This window comes from Somniosus microcephalus, chromosome 6 (assembly GCF_052327205.1).
Source record: "Somniosus microcephalus isolate GS21.2 chromosome 6, FLI_Smic_1.0, whole genome shotgun sequence".
Taxonomy (NCBI): Eukaryota; Metazoa; Chordata; class Chondrichthyes; order Squaliformes; family Somniosidae; genus Somniosus; species Somniosus microcephalus.
In genome coordinates, this window is record NC_140992.1 from 79,699,291 (window position 1) to 79,720,187 (window position 20,897).

The following is a 20,897-nucleotide window of genomic DNA, read 5'->3' on the forward strand; positions in this document are numbered from 1 at the left end:
CTCACATGCCTTCGCACGAGTACCGGACCTGGGGTGGAGAGCCATGACGGCATGGATACGCCTGAGGTGGATTTCCGAGGAAAGACAAACATTCGTTCATGAGGCGTGGCATTAGTGGCCGTACACAATAGCGACCGTATCGAATGGAGCACATCCGAGAGGACTTCCTGCCAGCGGGAGATAGGGAGGCCCTTGGTCCTTAGAGCTAGAGTGACTGCTTTCCACACTGTCCCGTTCTCTCGCTCCACCTGGCCGTTACCCCGGGGGTTGTAGCTGGTGGTACGGCTCGTGGCGATCCCCTTGGACAGCATGTACTGGCGTAGCTCTTCACTCATGAAGGACGCCCCCCTATCCGTGTGGATATAGCTCGGCATACCGAACAGGCAGAACAGGCTGTTGAGGCATTTAATGACCGTGGCGCTGGTCATGTCTGGGCAGGGGAAGGCGAATGGGAAACGGGAGTATTCGTCCACAATGTTCAGGAAGTAAACATTGCGGTCGACGGACGGGAGGGGGCCCTTGAAATCTAAGCTGAGCCGCTCGAAGGGCCGTGTAGCTTTGATTAAGTGGGCTCTATCTGGGCGGTAGAACCGAGGCTTGCACTCAGCGCAAGTGCGGCAGTTCCTGGTCAGAGACCGAACTTCCTCAATCGAGTAGGGTAAGTTACGGGACTTTATGAAGTGGAACAGCCGCGTGACCCCTGGGTGGCAGAGGTCGTTGTGGAGGGTCTGTAGCCGATCCTCGGTGGCGCTGGCACACATCCCTCGTGAGAGGGCGTCAGGGGATTCGTTAAGGGCCCCTGGCCGGTAAATTATGTCGTACTCGAAAGTGGAGAGCTCGATCCGCCACCTAAGAATCTTATCATTTTTAATCTTCCCCCTCTGTTTATTGTTGAACATAAACGCTACCGACCGCTGGTCGGTAAGTAGGGTGAAGCGTTTGCCGGCTAGGTAGTGGCGCCAGTGGCGCACTGCCTCCACGATGGCTTGGGCCTCCTTTTCCACGGAGGAGTGTCTGATCTCGGGGCCTTGGAGGGTCCTCGAGAAGAAAGCTACGGGCCGCCCCGCCTGGTTGAGGGTGGCCGCCAAGGCGAAGTCGGACGCATCACTTTCCACTTGAAATGGAGTGTTCTCGTCCACTGCCTGTAGCGTGGCCCGCTCAATATCCTGCTTAATGCTTTTGAAGGCGGCGTGGGCCTCAGCAGAGAGCGGAAAAGAGGATGCTTTCAAGAGGGGGCGGGCTTTGTCGGAGTAGTTGGGGACCCATTGGGAATAGTAAGAAAATAACCCCTTTTCAGGGCTTTGGGAGTGTTGGGCAGGGGCAGCTCCCGTAGGGGGCGCAATCGGTCGGGGTCTGGTCCGATTTCCCCATTCTCCACCACGCTGCCCAGTATGCAGAGGCGCGTGGTGTTGAAAACGCACTTATCCTCGTTATAGGTGAGGTTGAGTTTTTGTGCGGTTTTCAGGAACCTCTCGAGGTTCGAGTCGTGATCCTGCTGGTTGTGACCGCAGATGGTGACGTTGTCGAGGTAGGGGAAGGTTGCCTGCAAGTGGTGGTCATCGACCATGCGATCCATCTCCCTCTGAAAGACCGAGACCCCGTTCGTCACCCCAAAGGGGACTCTGAGGAATTGGTAGAGGCGTCCGTTCGCCTCGAAGGCGGTGTACGGGCGGTCCTCTGGTCTGATAGGGAGCTGGTGGTACGCTGACTTGAGGTCGATGGTGGAGAACACCCGGTATTGGGCGATTTGGTTCACCATTTCTGATATGCGGGGTAGCGGGTAGGCGTCTAGTAGGGTGTACCTGTTGATCGTTTGACTATAGTCGATCACCATCCGTTTCTTCTCGCTACCCCTTACCACTACCACTTGGGCGCGCCACGGGCTGTTGCTGTGTTCAATAATGCGCTCTTTCAGGAGCCTGTCTACCTCGGTCGCGATAAACCGCCTGTCCTCCCAGCTGTACCTCCTGCTTTTGGTCGCTATTGGCCGGCAGTTAGGGGTAAGGTTCGCAAATAGCGAAGGCGGCTTTACCTTCAGGGTAGCCAGACCGCACACTGTGAGGGGCGGCTGGGACCCACCGTACTTGAGCGTGACGCTTTGGTGGTTGCACTGGAAATCCAAACCCAAGATCACGCTCGCACATAGATTCTTCATGATTAATACTTTAAAATTATCATACACAGTTCCGTTAACGCACAATTGTACCGTGCAGTAACCCAGAATGGTCGATGTCTGGGTTTTATCGGCCATAGAGATGGTACCCTGAGCAGGGACCACCTTTAGGGAGAGTTGTTGTGCCAGTTCAGGGTGGATAAAACTCTCCGTGCTTCCACTGTCAATTAAGCATTTAACCCGGCACCCGTTTACCTCGATGTCCACCATTGATTTGGATAGCGGATGCGGCCTGGTCTGGTCCACTGTGACCGATGCCACTGTAGGGCCCTGATCGAGACAAGATGGCGTCCACGCTGTCTGCTCATAAGATGGCGGACCCCACGAGGTCGGGCAAGATGGCGTCCAAGATGGCCACTCCCACGGCGCACACGCGGCGGTGGCAGGTTTTCCGGCGGTTGGTTTTCTGGCGGGGTTCCCTCTGCACACCTTCCCGAAGTGCCCCTTCTTACCGCACTTAAAGCAGGTGGTGCCTTTCGCCGGGCACAGGTTTTTGGTGTGCTTTGGCTGCCCGCAGAAGTAGCAGTTGGGTCCTTGACGCATTGCGGCTGTCGTAGGGCTTCTGGGGGGAGAGCTGGGCCCCGCCGGTGTCGGGCTGCCGGGCGGGGAAGATGCCTTCCAAGATGGCGGCGCCCTCGGCGCACACGTGGCGGCGTGGGCGGCGCGGGCTGAAGAGTAGGCGTCCGAGTTTCTCTGGGCCATCTCCAGGGACCGCGCGGTGTCCGCAGCCTGTTTCAGGTCCAACTCCGTTTTTTCCAGCAGTCTTTGCCGGATGTGAGTGGAGCTGAGGCCTGTGATAAAGGCATTGCGAACAAGCTCGTCGGTGTACACTGCGGCTTTTACATCTCGGCACTTACAGTCCTTGCCAAGCTTTTTCAGGATGCTTAGGAACTCCTCCACCGATTCCCCAGGTCGCTGTGCGCGAGTAGCGAGTAGATGCCTAGCATACACCTCATTCGTAGGCTGCTGGTAATGCGCCTTTAAGGTGTTGCAGGCGGCCAGGTACGTATCGGCGTCTTGGATGAGGGGGTAAACCCGGTGGCTTACCCAATTCCGTAGCATTCCGAGTCTCATCTTCGCAGTGTCCGTAGCGTCTTTGACGGCTGCGGAATTGTCCAGGAAGAATTCCATACAGTCAAACCAGTGTCCGAAGCGTGCTGATGCGTCCGGAGCATGTTGATCCAAATCCAAACGTTCGGGTTTCAGGAGTTGATCCATAGTGTTGAAAATTGAGTTAATAAAATTGATGTGCCTCAATTATTCCGAGACTCGAAGTTAGCAGAACAAAAGTAAGGCTTTTATTAACTCAGAACACAACACGTAAAATAGAGAGATGTCTTCCTTCAGGAGGCTGATGCCCGACTGAACTTAGATTACAAAGGAGCCAGGTATGGGCGGAGCCCTGCACACAACCAGTTCCAGCACATTCCAATACATAATACATGAGGACTGGGGGAAGGGAAAAGACACAGAAAGCAGGCAGTTACAAGACACAGAAAACAGGCAGTGATGAATGGAATATATTTCATCACACAGGGAGTGTCTGTGTGTTTTGCAGTGTACAGGGAGTGTCTGTGTGTTTTGCAGTGTACAGGGAGTGCCTGTGTGTTTTGCAGTGTACAGGGAGTGTCTGTGTTTTGCAGTGTACAGGGAGTGTCTGTGTGTTTTGCAGTGTACAGGGAGTGTCTGTGTGTTTTGCGGTGTACAGGGAGTGTCTGTGTGTTTTGCAGTGTACAGGGAGTGTCTGTGTGTTTTGCAATGTACAGGGAGTGTCTGTGTGTTTTGCAGTGTACAGGGAGTGTCTGTGTGTTTTGCAGTGTACAGGGAGTGTGTGTTTTGCAGTGTACAGGGAGTGTCTGTGTGTTTTGCAGTGTACAGGGAGTGTCTGTGTGTTTTGCAGTGTACAGGGAGTGTCTGTGTTTTGCAGTGTACAGGGAGTGTCTGTGTGTTTTGCAGTGTACAGGGAGTGTCTGTGTGTTTTGGGGTGTACAGGGAGTGTCTGTGTGTTTTGGGGTGTACAGGGAGTGTCTGTGAGTTTTGCAGTGTACAGGGAGTGTCTGTGTGTTTTGCAGTGTACAGGGAGTGTCTGTGTGTTTTGCAGTGTACAGGGAGTGTCTGTGAGTTTTGCAGTGTACAGGGAGTGTCTGTGTGTTTTGCAGTGTACAGGGAGTGTCTGTGTGTTTTGGGGCTACATTTGTTAATAATCCACAAGTTAAATGTGAGATAATGCGGCAAGAAAAAACAGACACCATTATTTTAGAAATCAACTTTAACGTACAGATTTCTCACGACTCTTTTAATGGGTCCTTACGAGAAAGACACTAACTTGTTATGGAGCTACTATACACATAGGTATGCATTCATATACATTTTCTGAAGCCATTTTATGATTAATCGTATATTCACTTTATGAGGTCAATGTCTATTTAAGTGTACATTTCCATACATAGTTTACGAGGTCACTGCTTGATTCTTAAAAATGGTGATTGGGTTTCCCAGCTGACAAAAAAATACATACAGGGCTCCAAAATCCAGGACAAGTGTGGCAGAATGGGTACCGCTAAGCTCTGCCCCGAACCTGCGGGAGTACATAAGAACAGGGCCCTATATAATTGCAGTAAGATGTCTTTACTCTTGTACTCAAATCTTCTTGTAATAAAGGCCAGCATGCCATCTGCTTTCCTAATTGCTTGCTGTGCCTGCATGTTAACTTTCAGTGATTCGTGTACAAGGACACCCAGGTCCCCCTGAACACCAACATTTCCCAATTTTTCAACCTTTAAAACATACTCTGCTTTTCTATTTTTCCTACCAAAGTGGATAACTTCACATTTCTCCACATTATATTCCATTAGCTGGGGTTAGGGCAAGGCCAGCTCATTAAAGTGTCTTCAGGAGGGTTGCCAGCTCTGGTCGAACATATTCTTGGAGGTTTCATCACATGACCTCCAACTGGCCCGTCCCCAACTCTTGCCATTGCTAGTCTGACATGTCCACCTCACAGTGCACCACCTTCTCCTGCCAATTGGAAAGTGAATAGAGTCTCTGTTACTCGATTGGATGATTCGTCACTGTCAGTCAACCGCCTTTATTCCCATGTCTGATATTTTTATAACTAATAAGCAAAAGTGTTCAAAGGATTATTTTAAAAACACAATTTTTTACGGCCCCGGTGATTTTTCTCCTGGGTTGCTGGCAGCAGCGTCCTGGAGATTAGCCTTTAATTCCTGGAGACTCCAGGACAATCCTGGAGGATCTTCAGTCCAAGTCCACGGCAGCGTGCAGCATCTTGGGTGCCCGCAAAATCCAGGGGATGGAATGGAAAAAGCAGTGCTGCTAAAGTTCCAAGCTGCAACGGAGACCAATCTGAGGTAAGATTGAATCCTTTGAACACTTTTAAATTGCCACTGGTATATTGTAGTGGGTATCTGTGGTAAACCATTTAATGCCTAGAACCTTAATGTCTGGCATCCTAATGTATTCTGTTCATAAACTAGGTGTAATCGTGGTCAGGCATTAGTCCCAGCTAAGGATTCAGCCAAACATTCCAAAGCACCAGTCTATTGTGCCTGCATGCCTGCTAACTGAATGCAAATATACGATCTGCAAAGGGGGTAGAACAAAACCAATTGTAGAGATATACTCCCCTGGAATTTTTAGAAAATTATGCATAACAATTATGCAGTCTAGTTAATTTTCAGAGGGGATTCCCTTAATTTTGGAATGATTCTTTTTAACACATTGGTAATGGGTTATTTTAAAGGGATCCTCCGATCTGCAGTTTCAAGTTTAAATAGACAGAACTTATCATGAGTTGGAAGGAGGCTGCTAAATCTGTCATATTTTACTTTTGCAGAATACCCTACAGTAAATTACACTCTAAATTAAATTTGTCTTTGGCATTAGAAATGAGCAAACATGGAGGGTTTTCAAGAATTATTTGCTGCTTTTTCCTACTCCAGTTGATCCTTTTGTGCAAGTGAAATAACTGATATTATACAAGCTGGTACAGAAGCTGTTGTACGTCAATTTTGCCCATTTGTCAAATCTAGAACTACATTCAGTCATGCCCATCATTCTGGCATCATTTATAAAAGTTCCTGACATCTTGATCAGTCTGAAGCATTCCGAAGTTCAGCGGGAGGTTAGCAGCGGTAACCGTTAGCGCCCTGTGGCGTTGCGCTGCCGGTGATGACATCATCGGCATGCACAGCGCCCTGCTCGCGCCCCGGCCACGATCTTAGGTAGCGCCCCCTGACTTACCGCCGGACACTATGTCTGACAGGGTCAGGGGAGTCTACCTGTGGCCGGGGCGGCGCTAGTTAAAGGGGAGGTGGCGGGCGGCCATTTTTGTTGCTGGCCGCTTGCCAGCACCTGCCCCCATTGCTGTCCCCGGCTCTCATGAAGCCCCCCCCAAGTGGAGTGCCGGGCTTGTTTGCCGGCACTCCCGATCCCTGGTGGCCCAGCTGGTCACTGGGACGCACTGCACCAGACCCTTCCCCTTTAATAAGGGGAGGAAGGCCTGCAGTACCGCGGTGCAGCATGTAGCGCCGCGATATTGCCTCGCAGCACCCCAAGAAGGACGCAGGCGCTTCCATTAGCGCCCCTCCTCCCTCTTGGGGTGCTACCTGGGAAAATCAGCCGTGGGGGCGCTAATTTTTTGGGGCGCTACCCTGGTGAAGTTAGCGCCCCAAAGGGGGCGCGACTCAATTTTTCCCCCAATGCCTCTTACCACCCCAACTACTGCTAATTCCCCTTGAATCTGTGCTATAAAGTTATGGAAGCTGCCATTAGATCTCAGAACACCCCAACTTGAAAGTTCTGACCTTATCCATGATCACTATTATGGTTTTTGCAAGGTCATTGCACTGGTGATCTTCTTTTCTGTACTGCTTGAATTGTGCTTTTAGTACTCTATTTGTCATTGCTTTGGACATCCAAAGTTAACTCGGAATTCTTCAGACATATTCTTCTCACAATGAACATGACACAAAACAAAAGCTTGTTGCATAATAGGTAATCTATCTCTCACCTTTAACTGCTAAACTCTACTCCCATACTTTCCTTATTTATGCTCCAATAGTTCTTCTGCCTTTTTCACCTGCAAAAATGGCATCCTTCACGCTCATCCTCCTCTCTGAATCCTCACTGTATTGAAATCAAGTCTTCTCACCGTCTCCCACTCTGACTCAATGGGGGTAATTTTAACCTTACCTGCCCAGTGGGAAACTGACAGGATCGGATCGGCCACTCATTTTGCATGAAGTCAATGGAAATGCAAGAGATGTAAAACAGGCTGCCGGCTCGCTATCACCCACTTTACACTATCGCACAAAGTCAAGATCTAGCCCCCTTATCAACAGAGCTTTGTATGATAACCCAAGAGCAAGGGGGAATTCCCTTCCACTCAAATGTTATTTTGCTTCTGTAGTTTATTTTTTGTAGATGTTTGTTGATGCAGCAAATTCAAGAAAAACGTTTCAGCCTGTGGTTGCCCCAGAATGAAGGTACCCTCATTCCCTAGTCCCAACTCCTCCCTCCTGTCCTAAAGACATTGGCCTGAATTTTAATATTTTGGTGGGTAGGGAGCTGGCGGGGGAGGGGGTGCAGGGGGGTGGGCTCGGAAGTGATCTGGAAACCCAGGGGAATGGGTTTCATGCAGACCCTGCTGAATTTAATGGCAGGGCCTGATTTGCATTGAAAACCTGTTTCCCAGCCGCAGCCAGCCAGATGGCTGGATGGCTGCGGGCAGGTAGGCATGCGGCGCTAGGCCACAGGGAGGGAGGGATCCTGTGCGGGTCAGGGGGTGGTTACGGGGGAGGGAGGGGGCCAGAGGAGGGGGGTGGGGGGGTCGAGCTCATCAGAGGAGTGGAGGGGTGGCGGGGTGGTCCGGTGCAGATCGGAGGGCTGGAGGAGTGGGTGGGTGGGGGGCATCGGGAGCTCATAGGGGAGTTGGAGGTAGATGACATTGGGGAGGCCGGAGGAGCGCGGGGGGGGGGAATCGGAGGCCTGGTGGAGGGGTCTCCGATCGTGGGGTGTGGGTTAGGCAGGGACACTTGATTCAGGAGCTAAGTGTTTCGGCGGGTTTCATGAGGCCTGGTGGTTAAATCTGAGGTGTGTCAGCCTCATTATAATATTTAAATGAACGACCCACCTCCTTGGAGCGGGTTGGATGCCCCCCCCCATCCCGGCTGGTTGGAGGCGGGTTCTGGTTGGAATTCAGGTTTTTAACACTTTAACCTCCTACCCAACCCCAACCCATCTGTTTTTTGGGGTTTAAATTCCACCCCCCCCATTTGACTCTTGATGGGGTATGGTTCCATGCTTGCTGGGTGCCCTCCAATACGTAGAAAAGGACCATAACAAGACTGTGCAGTCCATCTGGCCAATGCCAAAAACTCAATCGCCGACTCTCTCAAATATCTATCTGATTCTTTCTCAATTTTTTCCAACTATCTGTTTCCACTGATTTATCAGGCAGCCTGTTCCACATGTTCATGACCACCTATGTAAAGTAGTTAAATTTAAACTGTCTGTCCACCTTCCCTCTTCTAAGCTTGAGCCCATTTTCCTTGTTCTAGTCTTGATGGCAATCTCAAGGGATAAAGGTGAAGAAAGAAATAATTTGTTTTTACACAGCTCCTTTCTTGTCCTCAGGACATCCCAAAGTGCTTTTCAAGCAATGGATTACTTTTCAAGTGCAGTTACTGTTATTATGTTATCCATGCCGTTGTTACCTCTAAACTTGACTATTCCAATGCACTCCTGGCTGGTCTCCCACATTCTACCCTACGTAAACTTGAAGTCATCCAAAACTCGGCTGTCCATGTCCTAACTTGCACCAAGTCCTGTTCACCCATCACCCCTGTGCTCGCTGACCTACATTGGCTCCCGGTTAAGCAATGCCTCGATTTCAAAATTCTCATCCTTATTTTCAAATCCTTCCATGGCCTTGCCCCTCCCTATCTCTTTAATCTCCTCCAGCCCCACAACCCCCCGAGATATCTGCACTCCTCTAATTCTGCCCTCTTGAGCATCCCTGATTATAATCGCTCAACCATTGGTGGCCGTGCCTTCTGTTGCCTAAGCCCTAAGCTCTGGAATTCCCTGCCTAAACCTCTCTGCCTCTCTACCTCTCTTTCTTCCTTTAAGACGCTCTTTAAAACCTACCTCTTTGACCAAGCTTTTGATCACCTGCCTTCATTTCTCCTTATGTGGCTCAGTGTCAAATTTTTTGTCTTATAATAATCCTGTGAAGCGCCTTGGGACGTTTTACTATGTTAAAGGCGCTATATAAATACAAGTTATGTGGGCAATTATTAAATAGGATTACATAGGATATACGGCACAGAAACAGGCCATTCGGCCCAACCAGTCCATGCTGGTGTTTATGCTCCACTCGAGCCTCCTCCTGTCTTTCCTCATCTGAATCTATCAGCATAACCCTCTATTCCCTTCTCCCTCATATGTTTGTCCAGCCTCCCCTTAAGTGCATCTATACTATTCGCTTCAACCACTCCCTGTGGTAGCGAGTTCCACATTCTCACCACTCTTTGGGTAAAGAAGTTTCTTCTGAATTCCCTATTGGATTTCTTGGTGACTATCTTATATTGATGGCCTCTAGTTATACTCTTCCCCACAAGTGGAAACATTCTCTCTGTATCCATTCTATCAAAACCTTTCATAATTTTAGAGACCTCTATTAGGTCACCCCTCAGCCTTCTCTTTTCAAGAGAAAAGAGACCCAGCCTGTTCATCCTTTCCTGATATGTATACCCTCACATTTCTGGTATCATCCTTGTAAATCTTCTCTGCAACCTCTCCAGTGCCTCTATATCCTTTTTATAATATGGCGACCAGAACTGCACGCAGTACTCCAAGTGTGGTCTAATCAAGGTTCGATACAGGTTTAGCATAGCTTCCTTACTTTTCAATTCTATACCTCTAGAAATAAACCATAGTGCTTGGTTTGCATTTTTAATGGCCTTGCTAACCTGTCGTCACAACTTTTAATGATTTGTGTATTTGTACTCCAAGATCCCTTTGTTCCTATACCGCACCTAGACTCGCACCCTCCAAGTGATAAGTGACCTCCCTATTCTTCCTACCAAAATGTAATACCTCACATTTGTCTGTGTTGAACTTCATTTGCCAATTATTTGCCCATTCTTCAAGTTTATTAATGTCTTCCTGTAATTTGTTGCAGTCCTCCTCAGTATTGATTATCTCCCCCAATTTGGTATCATCCGCAAATTTAGAAATTGTGTTTTTGATTCCACAGTCTAAATCGTTAATATAAATTGTGAACAGTAGTGGTCCCAGCACTGATCCTTGTGGAACACCACTCCCCATCTTCTGCCACCGTGAATAGCTACCCTTTACTCCCACTCGCTGCTTTCTTTCTTGAAGCCAGCTAGCAATCCATTCTGTTACTTGTCCCCAACTCTGCATTCTCTGATCTTATTTATTATGGGGTACCTTCTCGAAGGCCTTTTGAAAATCTAGATAAATTACATCTACTGCATTACCATTGTCTACTTTCTCTCTTACCTCTTCAAAATATTCAATAAGGTTGATCAAGCAAGATTTTCCCTTTTGAAATCCATGCTGACTATTCATTATTATACTTTTCGTTTCTAGATGTTCAGTCTCTCCTTTAGTAGGGATTCCATTATTTTTTCTACCACCGCGTTAAGCTGACTTTTAGTGATCCCTGGACATGTTCTATCCCCCTTCTTAAATATAATTATGGAACGAATTTGCACATAGCAGGGTTCCACCAAAAGCAAATGAATGAATGATTATAAAATCTGTTTTTGGAGCTGGTGGTTAAGGGAGGAATGTTGGCCAGGACACTGGGAACTTTCTGTTGTTTGAATAGTGCCATGGTAGCTTTTACCTGAATAGGCAAATGGAGCATCCCAAGAAAGATGACGGGCTGGATTTTCCTAAGCCCCTGGAGTCGGGTTGGAGGCGTGCGGGCGATAAAAATCGGAGATCCGGGGGTCCCGACCCCATCCCGCCTCCAACCCGCCTCCATGTCAATTTCATAGGAGTCGGGTTGCCGACAAGTGCTGGAACCCGACTCCCAGAGGCGGGAAGGGATTAAAGGCAATTAAACTGCCTGTTAACAGGTAGTTAACAGGTAGTTTTTTGCCTATTCGCGATTTTTATTGCTGGTTTGTGGGCTTCCCGACAGCTCCAAACCACGAAAAGTTTTCGAGGTGGGACGTGGGTCTGAGGTCTTGGAGGGGTCGAGATGCCCAGTGTTCAGGTGAGTGAGGGGTGCAGGAGTGCAAAGGTAAGTGTTTTGCAAGTGTTTAAAGTGTTTAAATAAGTTTAACTTACTTTTACTTACCTTTACAGGAGTCCTGCATTCCGGTGTCGGGAGTCGGCTGCAAGAACCACAGAAGCTCCGATTTAAAAAAAAAATCAGCTTCTTGGTTTCTGCAGCAAAATGATTTTAAAGTTATCCTGAGAAAGGACTGAGGCTGAATTAGCAGTTTTTCAGTGCTTGACAGCTTCAAATAGCTGTTAAACACTGATATTTCATCTGCCAAAAGCTTTTGACAGATGAAATGTCAATCTCTGACGTCACCTGTTGCCGGGTGGCCCTTAATTGGCCTGCTGAGCCCACAGGGCGGGCTCAACAAGGTCAATCAGAGGAAAATCCAGTGGGTTGGCCACATCTCCATGGAGGCGGGACAACAAGCCCGAATGTGGGTTTCCCACCTCCAACCCGCCCCCATAGCAAAATCCAGCCCGACATCTTCAAAGCTATAGCATCTCCTCAGTACTACACTGAATTGTTGAAGGATTGGGATTTGAACCAGTTGAATGTTGCAGTCGAGCGACACAGCAGGACAACCTAGTTTCAGTCGAGACTAGTTTAAAAACACAATGGACTGAACGACAAAAGTGATTAAGCATGTGGAGATATGAGAAGCTGCAATAACAAGGTTAGCCATGTCCAATCACGAGTCACTGATCGGCCAAAGCCACAATGAAGTAAGAAAGGACCCTGCTGTCCAGATAACTGGACAAACTTAGATAAAAGACAGAACTAAAAGAAGGGGCTTAGCTAACGATGTAAAGTTATAATTAGGTTGTTTTTGAAGGAATATAATTGGGGAGGGGGGCGGCTGTTGCCACGAAGCCAGACTGGCCAAGGAATAAGTAATGTAATCAAGGCTATCGATGTGCTCCAGTCTTGTACTGTATATAAGCTTGTGAATTTTGTTGATCGGGGAGAAGGTGCTCGCACAGACCGCGGGGTCTGAGACGCTTCTCCCAGAGCTCTGTTTTCAATAAACTGCACCTTTTACTTTACCACAGATTAGATGTGAATTTATTTTCACCCAACAAATGTCATGGTTCAATTTATCTGTTTGCTTAGGGATCTTGAAGACTTCAGTGATATGAACATAAGAATTAGGTATTTCAGCCTTTCGAGCCTGCTCCGCCATTCAATAAGATCATGGCTGATCTTCAACTTCAACTCCACTTTCTCACCCGATCCCCATATCCCTTGATTCCCCCTAGAGTCTAAAAATCTATCAATCTCTGTCTTGAATATACTCTTATGACTGAGCATTCATAGTCCTCTGGGGTAGAGAACTCCAAAGCTTCACAACCCTTTGAGAAATTCCTCCTCAGCTCTGTCCTAAATGGTAGACCTTTTATTCTGAGACTGTGACTCCTAGTTCTAGACGCCCCAGCCAGGAGAAACATCCTCCCAGCATCTACCCTGTCAAGCCCTGTAAATATTTTATATGTTTCAATGAGATCACCTCTCATTCTTCTAAATTCTGGGGAATATAGGCCTAGTCTACTCAATCTGCCCTCATAGGATAATCCCCCCAGCCCAGAAATCAGTCTGGTGAACCTTTGTTGCACTCCCTCTATGGCAAGTATATCCTTGCTTGGGTAAGGAGACCAAAACTGTACAAAATACTCTAGGCGTGGTCTCACCAAGGCCCAATATCTCACCTGAGCCGTTGCTTCCTCAGAGTAAACAACCTAAGGCTCTTCAACCTCTACTCATATTTCAGAAGCCTTCAGCAGTTTGTTTGCCCTTTTATGCACTTTCTATACTGCACTGCCTCCAATGCCTGGATATTCTTGCTGCTGCACCACCTCCAATGCCTAGCTATCCTTGCTGTTGTACACAGTGCTGCAGGTCTAGCTCTACCAATGCCTTATACAAGACTTTTTATTACCCATAGGATTTGTGCTCTATCCTTTTGCTATACATCCCAGGATCTGGTTAGCTTTCCTTGCTGCTGCACACTCTGATGCTGGAGGTTTCGGTGAGATATACTTAAGGGTTGACGGAACAATATTGAAATTTGGTTATGAAACCAAATTTTGGCAAGTGAATGATAGAATCATAGAATAGTTACAGCACAGAAGGAGGCCATTCAGCCCGTCGAGCCTGTGCTGGCTCTCTGCAAGAGCACTTCAGCTAATCCCACTGCCCCGCCCTTTCCCCGTAGCCCTGCAATTTTTTTTCCTTCAGGCACTTATCCAATATCATTTAGAAAGCCACGATTGAGTCTGCCTCCACCACCCTCTCAGGCAGGGCATTCCAGGTCCTAACCACTCGCTGTGTAAAAAAGTTTTTTTCATGTCGCCTTTGGTTCTTCTGCCAATCACCTTAAATCTGTGTCCTCTGGTTCTCAACCCTTCTGCTAATGGGAACAGATTCTCTCTATCTGCTCTGTCTAGACCCCTCATGATTTTGAACACCTCTGTTAAATCTCCTCTCAACTTTCTCTGCTCTCAGGAGAACAACCCCAGCTTCTCTAGTCTATCCATATAACTGAAGTCCCTCATCCCTGGAATCATTCTCGTAAATCTTTTCTGCACCCTCTCTAAGGCCTTCACATCCTTCCTAAAGTTCGGTGCCCAGAATTGGGCACAAGTTGAGGCCGAACCAGTGCTTTATAAATGTTCATCATAACTTCCTTGCTTTTGTACTCTATGCTTATATTTATGAAGCCCAGGATCCCGTATTGATTTTTTAACCGTTTTCTCAACCTGCCCTGCCACCTTCAACGATTTGTGCACATATACCCCCCAGGACTCTCTGTTCATGCACCCCCTTTAAGATTATACCCTTTAGCTTATATTGCCTCTCCTAATTCTTCCTACCAAAATGTATCACTTCATACTTTTCTGCGATAAATTTCATCTGCCACGTGTCTGCCCATTCAACCAGCCTAGTTCCTGAAGTCTATCACTACCCTGCTCACTGTTCACTATACTTCCAAGTTTGTGTCATCTGCAAATTTTGAAATTGTGCCCTGTACACCCACATCCAAGTCGTTAATATAGATCAAGAAAAGCAGTGGTCCTAGTACCAACCCCTGGGGAACACCACTGTATACCTTCCTCCAGTCTGAAAAACAACCGTTCACCACTACTCTCTGTTTCCTGTCACTTAGCCAATTTTGTATCCATGCTGCCACTGTCCCTTTTATTCCATGGGCTTCAACTTTGCTGGCAAGCCTATTATGTGGCACTTTATCAAATGTCTTTTGGAAATCCAAATACACCACATCAACCGCATTGCCTCATCAACCCTCTCTGTTACCTCATCAAAAAACTCAATTAAGTTGTTTAAACACGATTTGCCTTTAACAAATCTGTGCTGGCCTTCCTTAATTAATCCACACTTGTCCAAGTGACTGTTAACTTTGTCCCTGATTATCGTTTCTAAAAGCTTCCCCACTACCGAGATTAAACTGCCTGGCCTGTAGTTGCTGGGTTTATCCTTACACCCTTTTCTAAACAAGGGTGTAACATTTGCAATTCTCCAGTCCTCTGGCACCACCCCTGTATCTAACGAGGATTGGAAGATTATGGCCAGTATCTCCACAATTTCCTCCTTAACTTCCCTCAGCATCCGAGGATGCATCCCATCCGGTCCTAGTGACCTATCATCTTTAAGTACAGCCAGCTTTTCTAGTACCTCCCTTTATCAATTTTTATCTCATCCAGTATCTGCACTACCCCCTCCTTTACTGTGACTTTGACAGCATCTTCTTCCTTGGTGAAGACAGAGGCAAAGTACTCATTTAGTACCTCAGCCATGCCCTCTGCCTCGATGTGTAAGTCTCTTTTTTGGTCCCTAATTGGCCCCACACCTCCTCTTACTACCCGTTTACTATTTATATGCCTATAGAAGACTTTTGAATTCCCTTTTACGTTAGCTGCCAATCTATTCTCATACTCTCTCTTTGTCCCTCTTATTTTCTTTTTCACTTCCCCTCTGAACTTTCTATTGTCAGCCTGATTCTCAGTTGTATTCGCAACCTGACATCTGTCATATGCCCCCTTTTTCTGCTTCATCTTACTCTCTATCTCTTTTGTCATCCAGGGAGCTCTGGCTTTAATTGCTCTACTTTTCTCCCTCATGGGAATGTACCTCGACTGTACCCAAACCATCTCCTTTTTAGAGGCAGCCCATTGTTCGATTACAGTTTTGCCTGCCAATCTTTGATTCCAATTTACCTGGGCCAGACCTGTTCTCAGCCCACTGAAATTTGCCTTCTGCCAATTAAATATTTTTACTCTAGATTGCTTCCTGTCCTTTTCCATAACTAATCTAAATCTTATGATACCTTGATCACTGTTCCCTAAATGTTCCTCTACTGACACTTACTCCACTTGACCCACCTCATTCCCCGGAACCAGATCCAGCAATGCCTCCTTCCTCGTTGGGCCAGAAACGTACTGATCAAGAAAGTTCTCCTGAACACATTTCATAAATTCTTCCCCCTCTCTGTCCTTTACACTATTACTATCCCAGTCTATATTAGGTTAATTGAAGTCCCCCATTATCACTATATAATTCTTGCACCTCTCTATAATTTCCCTGCAAATTTGCTCCTCTATATCTTTCCCACTAGTCAGTGGCCTATAGAATACACCTAGTAGTGTAATGGCACCTTTATTATTTCTTAATTCTAACCAAATCGATTCTATCCTTGGCCCCTCCAGGACATCCTCTCTCTCCAGCCCTGTAACATTCTCCTTAACCAATACTGCCACCCCACCTTCTTTCTTTAATTCCTATCTTTCCTGAACACCTTATATTCATGAATATTTAAAACCCAATCCTGCCCTATTTTGAGCCAGGTCTCCGTTATTGCCACAACAGGAAACTCTCGATTTACCAGTACCTAAATAACCGGAAATCTCTGTTAACCGGCAAAATTCAGGAGTAGGTTCAGGTATGTTTTACTTCATATTAGTGGCAGTTCCTGGATCTGTGGCTGTGTAACTGGGGTTCCTGCACTTGTTGCTAAGCAACAGGGATGCTTGGTCTGTGGCCAGAGTTCCTGCACATGTTGTACGGAGCTCTCGTACCTTTTAACTATACCTCTCTGTAATCCGGACTTTTTGATGAACCGGCACCACGCCGGTCCTGTCGGTGCCAGATAATAAAGAGTTTCCTGTATTCCCATGTGGCTATTTGCGCCTGCAGCGCACCAACCTTATTTACCACGCTTCATGCATGTGCACTCTAAACCTACCTTAGACCTTCTTGTATTTTCTCTGAGTTTGACCACACCTAATACCTTACTATTTCTTACTCTAGTGCTATCTGTCTCTCCCAATCCTTTGTGCACTTTGTTTCTCCTTTCTAATATTACATCCTGTTGCCCATCTTCCTGCCAAATTAGATTAAACCCTCCCCAAAGCACAAGCAATCCCCTCCCTGCCACCGCACCCCCCACTCCCCCGCCACCGCGAGGACATTGGTTCCGGCTCTGTTGCGGTGCAACCCATCCGGCCTGTACAGGTCCTACCTCCCCCAGAACCAGTCCCAATGTCCCAGGAATCTGAAGCCCTTTCTCCTGCACCATCTCTCCAGCCACGCATCTGCTCTATCCTCCTATTTCTATACTCACTTTCCTAGTTCCCTACAATTTGCCTGCAGGATCTCATCCCTCCTTCAACCTATGTCGTTGGTACCAATATACGACTTCTGGCTGTTCGCCCTCCCACCTCAGAATGTTCTGCAGCTGCTCAGTGACATCCTTGACCCTGGCACCAGGGAGGCAACATACCATCCTGGAATCACGTTTGCAGCCGCAGAAACGCCTGTCTGTTCCCCTAACTATTGAAAACGCTACCACTTTTGCTTTCCCCCTCTTCCTCCTCTTCCCCTCTACAGCTGAGCCACTCGTGGTGCCATGGACTTGGCTCTGGCTGTACTCCCCAGAGAAACCTTTGCCCTCACCAGTGAATACCGGTTGGAGAGCGAGATGCACGCAGGGGACTCCTGCACTACCTGCCTGGTCCTCCTTATCTGTCTGGCGGTCACCCATTTCCTCTCTGCCTGCACACCCTTACACGGCAGGGTGACCACCTCCTGATACATGCTATCCACGTAGCTCTCAGCCTCACAGATGCACCACAGTGATGCCAGCTGCTGCTCAAGCTCCAAAACCTGGAGCTTGAGCTCCTCCAGCTGATGTCAGTTCCTGCACACATGGTTGTCCAGGACACTGGAAGCATCCTGGAGTTCCCACATGGCACAGTATGTGCATTCCATGGGATTGCGGTGCACTGCCATGCCTCTACTTAATAGATTATTAACTAACTTAACAGAAATGAACTCAAGACTTAAAAAAGAACAATCACCAGCTACTCACCAATTTGTTTTTTTTCGCTTCAGCTCCTTTGTGCTAATGTCACTTACCTCGCTCCCTGATGTTTGCTCTCACTCCGGGTTTTCGGACCTACCTTTATCTCCAACTGCTCCTCTCGCTCGCTCCTCCTTCCCCCTCTGCTCCGACTTCCCACTCTCTCCAAATTCCCAATTTAACACTCTGTCTAGGATCACACTGTGCAGCCCACTCTAATAATGACAAATTGTGATGAAGGTTCTCAAAGACTGTAGATAGGATGGGCAGATATGTGACAGATGCAGATCAACAAGAATGGGGAAAGAAAAAGCACTTTAAATAAGATTTTAAATGAAGTAGAGGAGTAGACAGTCCTTGGTGTGTTTTGAAGCTTTACATTTAAAAGGATATGAAAAATGGTAGGGGAATGGGACTAACAGAGTAAATACATACAGCTTTCCCCTTCCCTGTTGTAGACAATTTGTTGACTTCCTAAATGTGGATGCTGTAAACATTGTTTTTACAGTGTCAAATGTACAAATACCAATGCATTATTTTGTCACATTTTAACTTTATCCTGTGCGCAAAGCAAATGCCAGGAATCAATCTCAAAAATTACAACTTTCAATTTTATCGAAGAATGTTGATATTGCTAATAATCAGTCTTGGATATAACATGCCATTTTTCTAATGTGGTTTTGGCTGGCTCCTACACACTTGTAATGAGCACTGCAATACAACTACAGGAAACTCTTGATTTACCGGCACTGGAAATCTCTGTTAACCGGCAAAATTCAGGAGTAGGTTCAGGTAAGTTTTACTTCATATTAGTGGCCATTCCTGGACCTGTGGCTGTGTAATCGGGGTTTCTGCACTTGTTGCTAAGCAACAGGGATACTTGGTCTGTGGCCGGGGTTCCTGCAGCTGTTGCTAAGCAACAGGGAAGCCTGGATTTGTTGCTGTGTACGGAGCTCTCGTAGCTTTTAACTATACCTCGCTGTAATCCAGACTTTTTGATAAACCGGCACCACGCCAGTCCCGTCGGTGCCGGATAAAAAAGAGTTTCCTGTACATTAAACAACATTAAGCTTCTTATGTATCAACTACTGTATATTTAAATTCATAAGTTGTGCAAACTTACAAATGAATTTGTGCATATTTTTCAAATTTTTATTTATCTGTATACCTAGTTTGTTGTCCATTGTTTAATCAGTGGATTGCTAAATATTAAAAATGCTGTTACATTGGGGAGTTTCTCAGCAAGATGTTACTGGAAGGATAGACTATTCTGATGACTCAGTTTAAATGGGAAAATTTGCATTGCCGTACACGCTATAATCGGCGGCATCATTAATGATTGTTATTTCATATTTTAATGTTAGATTTTGTTTACATATTTAACTATTTACAAGCCTGACAGTGTGAGTGTAGCAAGCAAAACTGCTTCCCAAACCCTTCTTCCTGTGTTGTATAATAGAAAAAATATTTTCGCAGTTTTCAAATTTTAATTCCTTTGTGATGTAAAGTAGTGCTCTGACTGTAACAGCCCTATAATCAGTCTCTCATCTGTACTGAGATCTGTAATGAAGCACCAATGTACAATGGAGCTTAATTTAATTCTACAGTATCTCAAATCAAATAGTACTGATGTGCCTTTACACTTTCAGTCACATACTGACATGGAGCAACTAATGCTCTACATGAAGCAGACACTTGTTTTTAGTGAGTTAAAAGGAGACAGTGTTCTGTAGGTCAGTTGAGATGAAAAGGTCTGCTTAGCAAAGACAGCTATAATCACACTTTTCAATGCACAATCCAATTTCCTTTTAACTATTTAACAAAATCATAAATGGTTTTAATAGAGTAAATGATGAGAAACTGTTTCCTGTGGCAGAAGGGTCTGTAATCAGAGGACACATTTTTAAGGTGCTAGGCAAAAGAACTAGAGGTGATATGAAGACTTTTTTTTACACAGTTAGTTGTTATGATCTGGAATGCACTGCCTGAAAGGGTGGTGGAAGCAGATTCAATAGTAACTGTCAAAATGGAATTGGATAAATACTTGAAAGAAATTTCTTGACAGAGCCGGGGAGTGGGATTAATTGGATAGCTCTTTCAAAGAGCTGGCACACGGCACAGACGATGGGTCAAATGGCCGCGTTCTGTGCTCTATCATTCTATGATTCTATAACAGTCACTGCATGCCAAAATAACTCACTATGTGATGTACTTTGAGATGACAATGTGCTATATAAAGTATTATTTTCTTTAAAAGCTGGGTGTGACTATATTCAATGAAGACTAGTATAAGTTTATAGATAACTATTAAACAGTGAAAACAATCTGGTACATTAGAGAGGGAAAAAAAACTGCTGTACTTTCTGATACAGTCTCTTTTCCCCTGAACTTGAAAGATCACAGATTGTTGGAATGAAAGCCTCTTCTCACTGCTACCTGTACTACTGTCTTTATATTGTAAAGATGTTTCTACTGTCACAAGTGGAAAAATGCACACTAGTGCAGTGGAATAAATATTTCAAAGTTAGGTATGGAGCACAATGTTTAGGACAAACTAGATAGAATTGCATTGTGCTGAAATGTCTTCTATTGATGCTGGGCTATCAAGATGGTAAAAGATGTTCCATTCCAGCCCTAACAGCCTTTGAGCACAAAAATGCATCAACATTTTTTTTTAAATGATGTAATTAACTACACAATTAGCCAGCAGATATTTTTTGAAGACGTGGCATCTTCCTGTGATTTTATAATCTTGCTTTCAGGCCCTCCCACTTGACTTCTAAGGAAAGACATACTTGCAACGAAGGTTCACCAGACTGGTTCCTGGGATGGGGGGATTGCCCTATGAGGAGAGATTGAGTAGACTAGGCCTATATTCCCTAGAGTTTAGAAGAATGAGAGGTGATCTCATTGAAACATATAAAATTCTTAAGGGGCTTGACAGGGTTAATGCTGAGAAAAATGTTCTCCTTGCTGGGGAATCTAGAACACGGGGTCACAGTCTCAGAATAAGGGGTCGGCCATCTAGGCTTGAGATGAGGTGAGAAATTTCTTCACTCAAAGGGTTA